Genomic DNA, 8052 nt, shown 5'->3' on the forward strand with positions numbered 1-8052 from the left:
ACATGCTAGATCGGTGTGACCTAGGGCATCTCCAGCCGTTCGGCCCCCCGAGGCACCTAAATAGAGCGGCCTGGGGGCGTGCCGGCGCTAGTTCGGCCCCTGGGGGCGACCTAGCTCCCAGTCACGCCCCCACGCGCCGGCCGCAGGATGCGGGAAATTTAAACTTGGTTGTTCCCGCTCTCAAAAGACGCTGCAAATCCGGCGATCGGACATAGTCTGGTGTTACAAAAAACAGAGCGCCGCCGCCGCAAGTTCGCGTGCGCAATGATTCACTCGGCGGGGTCGGCTCCAGGCGTTGGCGGAGTCGGCGTGCGCGGGCTCGGCGGTGTCGGAGCTGCTTCGGTGCTGGGCTGTGTCGGCGCGGCTTCGGCACTGCTGGGCGGCGATGTACAGGCGTCGCTCGGGCTTGGCGTCCGTGTGGTAGTGGGCGTCGTCGGTGTTGCCGTCGGCAGCTCGCTCAGGATGAGGCCGCGCTACACCAGGTACCACGCCTTGAGCTTCTCGTCGTTGCTCTGGAGCATGTCCGCCCCGCCCATCAGAAAAGCCATGTCGGTGTTCCTCTTATTCGCGGCGACGTTCGTCCGGAGCAGGTCGAGCTTGATGGCGATGTTCTTCATCAGCGACGACCACCGCGCCTCGGTCTTCTCTTCGCGTAGGACGGCCCGGGCCTGGGCGTCGGCGAGGCACTGCTCGATGGACTCCTGCACTCGCGCGGTTGCTGCGTCGGTGTTTTTCCCCTTCTTTGCGGGAGGAAGGCGAGCGAGCGGGAGAGATGCGAGGGAAAAGCGTCAAGAAACGGTGGGAAAAGGCCCTCTGGTCGCCTCCAGGGCAGGCCCACACGCCTTTTTCGCTTGTGCCGGCTCCCCAAGCGCCCCCGAGGGCGTCGGGTTCGGCCTGGGTCCGCTCGCACCAGTTTTGGCCTGAGCCGACGAAAAACGGGCTTCTGGGGGCGCAACTGGGGCCATTTTTTGGCGCCGGCGCGGCAAAATCGCCTGGGGAGGGCCTGTCGGGGGCGCGGCTGAAGATGCCCTTAGGATCGGGGTCCTGACAGTTTTGGTATCAGAGCCTGACTGCCTGTAGAATTACCAAGCCAAACTAGTCGAAGTTGAGCCTAGAAATTATTTAGTTATATAAGGGAACTGATTGTGGAAGGGAACGTAAGGCTCTTTTTACTCCTTTACCTTATGCCCTTCTGATCTGAGTCATCCTCTTCTCTTGTACGGGGGTTAAGAAACTAGGCCTTCTCATCTATCTATCAGGATGACGAGTGACTATGCTAGAGATTTATAGAAATGATGAATTCGAGTCTCAGTTAAGTTTCTAGTACTTCCGTGTGTTAATAGTTGGTCTCAGAACCTTGATATTGTAATGTTGAGTGGTTATACCACCATTTTGCAAGATGTCTCAAATCTTTTTGATCATTTACAGTCGTTATGTTGTCCAAGTCATCCCAGGTTTCCAAATAGTCTGATGCACTTGCAGATCTTTCCTCCATGTTCACGATGTTCTTTTGGGTCAGATTAAGCACATTAATCAGTGTGTTGAGGTACTTCATTGCCTTGACATATATGTTGAAGCTATTTTTATGACACTAGGATATATTAGAGATGACCCATTACTCTAGCTTTGTGTTGTGTTCCCAGTGTGATGATTCTAGCCACCATTCTCGAAAGCATCCCGTGATGTTATTACACTACTAGGGAAAAGCCTCGCAATAGCGCTGCTTTTTGGCCTAGCAGTAGCGCGGGGTGCCGCGCTACTGATAAGGTACTACAGCTAACATGTAGCAGTAGCGCATGTTGTCCCACGCTACTGCTATACATGGGTAACAACAGCGAGCTTTAGTATAATGAGCTGCTGCTAATTGTTCCAGCGCTTTTAGCTAGGACGCGTGATACGTTTCCAATGTATCTATAATTTTTTATTGTTCCATGCTATATTATATTCTATTTTGGATGTTAATGGGATTTATTATACACTTCTATATTATTTTTGGGACTAACCTATTAACCGGAGGACCAACCCAGAATTGCAGTTTTTTGCCTATTTCAGTGTTTCGCAGAAAAAGAATATCAAATGGAGTCCAAACGGAATGAAACCTTCGGGAACGTGATTTTTGGAACGAACGTGATCCAGAGGACTTGGACCCTACGTCAAGAAAGCAACAAGGAGGGCACGAGCTAGGGGGCGCGCCTACCCCCTCTGGGCGCGCCCTTCACCCTCGTGGGGCCCACGTTGCTCCACCGACGTACTTATTCCTCCTATATATACCTACGTACCCCCAAACTACCAGATACGGAGCCAAAAACCTAATTCCACCGCCGCAACCTTCTGTGCCCGTGAGATCCCATCTTGGGGCCTTTTCCGGAGCTCCGCTGGAGGGGGCACCGATCACGGAGGGCTTCTACATCAACACCATAGCCGCTCTGATGATGTGTTAGTAGTTTACCTCAGACCTTCGGGTCCATAGTTAATAGTTATATGGCTTCTTCTCTCTCTTTGGATCTCAATACAAAGTTCTCCACAATTCTCGTGGAGATCTATTCGATGTAATCTTCTTTTGCGGTGTGTTTGTTGAGATCGATGAATTGTGGGTTTATGATCAAGTTTATCTATGAACAATATTTGAATCTCCTCTGAATTCTTTTATGTATGATTGGTTATCTTTGCAAGTCTCTTCGAATTATCAGTTTTGTTTGGCCTACTAGATTAATCTTTCTTGAAATGGGAGAAGTGCTTAGCTTTGGGTTCAATCTTGCGGTGTCCTTTCCCAGTGATAGCAGAGGCAGCAAGGCACGTATTGTATTGTTGCCATCGAGGATAACAAGATGGGGTTTATATCATATTGCATGAGTTTATCCCTCTACATCATGTCATCTTGCTTACAGCGTTACTCTGTTCTTACGAACTTAATACTCTAGATGCATGCTGGATAGCGGTTGATGTGTGGAGTAATAGTAGTAGATGCAGGCAGGAGTCGGTCTACTTATCACGGACGTGATGCCTATATACATGATCATACCTAGATATTGTCATAACTATGCTCAATTCTATCAATTGCTCAACAATAATTTGTTCACCCACTATAATACTTATGCTCTCGAGAGAAGCCTCTAGTGAAACCTATGGCCCCCGGGTCTATTTTCCATCATATTATTCTTCCGTCAACAAGTTATTTCCGGCGCCGTTTATTTTGCTTTATTTAATTTTTAGTCTTTATCATAAAAATACCAAAAATATTATCTTATCATATCTATCAGATCTCACATTTGTAAGTGACCGTGAAGGGATTGACAACCCCTTTATTGCATTGGTTGCGAGGATCTTATTTGTTTGTGTAGGTGCGAGGGACTCGTGCATGGCCTCCTACTGGATTGATACCTTGGTTCTCAAAAACTAAGGAAAATACTTATGCTACTTTGTTGCATCACCCTTTCCTCTTCAAGGGAAAACCAACGCAATGCTCAAGAGGTAGCAAGAAGGATTTCTGGCGCCGTTGCCGGGGAGTCTACGAAAAAGTCAACATACCAAGTACCCATCACAAACTCTTATCTCCCGCATTACATTATTTGCCATTTGCCTGTCGTCTTCCTCTCCCCCACTTCACCCTTGCCATTTTATTCGCCCTCTCTTTTCGTTCGCCTCTTTTTCGCATGCTTCTTGTTTGCTCGTGTGTTCGATTTCTTGTTTGTCACGATGACTCAGGATAATACTAAATTGTGTGACTTCACCAATACAACAATCATGATTTTCTTAGCACTCCGATTGCTCCTCTTACCTATACTGAATCTTGTGAAATTAATGCTACTTTATTGAATCTTGTCATGGAAGATCAATTCGCTGGCCTTCCTAGTGAAGATGCTGCTAACCATCTAAATAGCTTCGTTGATTTGTGTGATATGTAAAATAAGAAAGATGTGGACAATGATATCCTTAAATTGAAGCTATTTCCTTTTTTTCTTAGAGATCGTGCTAAAGCTTGGTTTTCGTCTTTGCCTAAAAATAGTATTGGTTCATGAAATAAGTGCAAAGATGCTTTTATCTCTAAATATTTTCCTCCCGCTAAGATCATCTCCCTTAGAAACGATATTATGAATTTTAAGCAACTTGATAATGAACATGTTGCACAAGCTTGGGATAGGATGAAATTAATGATACGTAATTGCCCTACACATGGTTTAAATCTTTGGACGATTATACAAAAATTGTATGCCGGATTGAATTTTGCTTCTAGAAATCTTTTAGATTCGCCAGCGGGAGGCACTTTTATGGAAATCACTTTAGGAGAAGCTACTAAACTCCTAGATAATATTCTGGTTAATTATTCTCACTGGCGCACCGAAAGATCTACCAATAAAAAAGTGCATGCGATAGAAGAAATTAATGTTTTGAGTGGAAAGATGGATGAACTTATGAAACTATTTGCTAATAAAAGTGTTTCTTCTGATCCTAATGATACGCCTTTGTCTACTTTGATTGAGAATAATAATGAATCTATGGATGTGAATTTTGTTGGTAGGAATAATTTTGGTAACAACGCATATAGAGTAAATTTTAATCCTAGACCATATCCTAGTAATTCCTCTAATAATTATGGTAATTCCTACAACAACTCTTATGGAAATTTTAATAAGATGCCTTCTAAATATGAGACTAGTGTTAAAGAATTTATAAATTCACAAAAGAATTTCAATGCTTTGCTTGAAGAAAAATTGCCAAAGATTGATGAATTGGCTAGGAACATTGATAGAATTTCTCTTGATGTTGATTCTTTGAAACTTAGATCTATTCCTCCTAAGCATGATATCAAAGAGACTCTCAAAGCCATGAGAATTTCCATTGATGAGTGCAAAGAAAGAACCTCTAGGATGCATGCTAAGAAAGATTGCTTTGTGAAAGCGTGTTCTTCTAGTTTCTATGAAAATAAAGATGAAGATCTAAAAGTTATTGATGTGTCCCCCATTAAATCGTTGTTTTGCAATATGAATCTTGATAATGATGGGACTGAATATGATCCAACTTTACCTAAAAGGCGTTCCAAAAATTCATATTCTTTAGATCTAGATGCTAAAATTGATAAAAGTGAGATTAAAGAAGTTAAAACTTCAGATATCAATGAACCCACTATTTTGGATTTCAAGGAATTTAATTATGATAATTGCTCTTTGATAGATTGTATTTCCTTGTTCCAATCCGTGCTAAATTCTCCACATGATTATAGTCAAAATAAAGCTTTTACTAAACATATCGTTGATGCTTTGATGCAATCTTATGAAGAAAAACTTTAGTTGGAAGTTTCTATCCCTAGAAAACTTTATGATGAGTGGGAACCTACTATTAAAATTAAAATTAAAGATCATGAATGATATGCTTTGTGTGATTTGGGTGCTAGTGTTTCCACGATTCCAAAAACTTTGTGTGATTTGTTACGATTCCGTGAATTTGATGATTGCTCTTTAAACTTGCACTATTAATGTTCTTATTAAGAAACCTGTGGGAAGAATTAATGATGTTCTTATTGTTGCAAATAGGAATCATGTGCCCGTAGATTTTATTGTTCTTGATATAGATTGCAATCCTTCATGTCCTATTATTCTTGGTAGACCTTTCCTTAGAACGATTGGTGCAATTATTGATATGAACAAAGGAAATATTAGATTCCAATTTCCATTAAAGAAACGTGAGGGAGTCCTGGATTAGGGGGTATCCGGACAGCCGGATTAGATCCTTTGGCCGGACTGTTGGACTATGAAGATACAAGATTGAAGACTTCGTCCCGTGTCCGGATGGGACTCTCCTTGGCGTGGAAGGCAAGCTTGGCAATACGGATATGTAGATCTCCTTCCTTGGAACCGACTCTGTGTAACCCTAGCCCCCTCCGGTGTCTATATAAACCGAAGGGTTTAGTCCGTAGGACAACAACAATCATACCATAGGCTAGCTTCTAGGGTTTTAGCCTCTTCGATCTCGTGGTAGATCAACTCTTGTAATACTCATATCATCAAGATCAATCAAGCAGGAGTAGGGTTTTACCTCCATCGAGAGGGCCCGAACCTGGGTAAAAACATCGTGTCCCCCGTTCCCTGTTAACATCCGCCTAGACGCACAGTTCGGGACCCCCTACCCGAGATCTGCCGGTTTTGACACCGATATTGGTGCTTTCATTGAGAGTCCCTTTGTGTCGTCATCGTTGGTCTTGATGGATCCTTCGATCATCCATAGCGATGCAGTCCAGGGTGGGACTTTTCTCCCCGGATAGATCTTTGTATTCGGCGGCTTCACACTGCGGGCCAACTCGCTTAGCCATCTGGAGAAGATTGAGAGTTACGCCCCTAGCCGCCAGGTCAGGTTTCGTAGCTTAAACTACACGGCCGACATCCGCGGGGACTTGAACTTCGACGGATTTGAGCCCCGGCCGAGTGCGTCGCACGGTCACGATGAGCATGATTTAGCTCTGCCATCGGACAGTGTTCAGGAGATCGCATCGGCAACCGCTCCGACCCTCAATTCGGAGCCAATTGCTCCTTCCATGGATGGGTGGATAGACCCTGCCACGAAGGCCACATTCTCGGCGGCGACCGAGCCAAATACCAACCTTACCCTTCATGAGAGTCGTGACGCCAAACTGCCGGATTCTTCCACGGCCACGGACTTCGAACCGCCTGCGCCCGTGCCTATCGAATCCGACTGGGCGCCGATCATGGAGTTCACCTCCTCGGATATGTTTCAGCACTCGCCCTTCAGCGACATACTGAACTCATTAAGGTCTCTCTCCTTATCAGGAGAGTCCTGGCCGAACGATGTCCGGCAGGATTGGGATGCGGATGACGAAGAAATTCACCGCCCACCCACCACCCACTTAGTAGCCACTGTCGACGATTTGACCGACATGCTCGACTTTGACTCTGAGGACATCGACGGTATGGACAACGATGCAGGAGACGAACAAGAACCACTGCCCACATGGAACTGGACAGCCACCTCATCATATGATATATATATATATGGTGGACACACCCAAAGAAAACGATGACGAGGAACGAAAGGACGCAGTGAAGGATCGTTCCCTCGTGAAGCAGTCGAAGCGGTGCCGTAAGCACCGCTCCAAATCCCACCTCAGCAGAAACAGCGACCATATAGACCCAGCGATAGAGCAGGGTGAGCCAGCGGACGACGAACACGGCATTGAACCACCGTCCGACCACGGCAACACGGAGAATCAAACCGAACAACCCGTCTCCAGCGAAGATCACACCGGACAGGCACTCGGAGCAACAAAATCACCATCAAAGGCTTGTCGCCACTGCGAGGAGTCTGAAAAAGCAGAAGCAAAGGCTCAGGGCTGCACAAGACACACTCAGAATTAGATGGAGTAAAGTACTCAACACTGTAGCAAAGTACGGCGGCAGTTGCCACACAAAGAGCTACCCGAAGCAAAAGCTGCTACCTGAATTCGATGATGAGGCCTTAGATCCCCCGCATTCAAAAACCAAAACAGCCATCCGGTCGGATAGATGACCTCGTGGCCAACATAGAGCGGCAAACGACGCCACACACAAGCCAGTACGCGATCCACGTGAGGACTCGCATCAAAAGGACGGCGCAACCAGATCCATCTACAGGCCAAGAAAGCGCGCTCAAGCACGCCATGCAACACAACAAAAATCTGAACACCACGGTACACCCAAATACAGGGGTGCCGCACACCCCCTATGTTTCACCGATGAGGTGCCGGACCATGGATTTCCAGAGGGATTCAAAGCCGTAAACATAGAGGCGTACGACCGAACGACAGACCCTGGGGGTCTAGATCGAGGACTACATCCTCCATATCCACATGGCTCGAGGAGACGATCTCCATGCCATCAAGTACTTACCCCTCAAGCTCAAAGGGCCAGCTCGACACTGGCTCAAAAGCCTCCCCGAAAACTCCATTGGAAGTTGGGAAGAGCTCGAGGACGCTTTTCGGGAAAATTTTCAAGGGACCTATGTCCGACCACCGGATGCAGACGATTTAAGTCGTATAACTCAACAGCCCGGAGAGTCAGCCTG

Source organism: Triticum urartu, chromosome 1A, assembly GCF_056163025.1.
Source record: "Triticum urartu cultivar PI428250 chromosome 1A, HENAU_Tu73, whole genome shotgun sequence".
In the NCBI taxonomy this organism is placed as follows: Eukaryota; Viridiplantae; Streptophyta; class Magnoliopsida; order Poales; family Poaceae; genus Triticum; species Triticum urartu.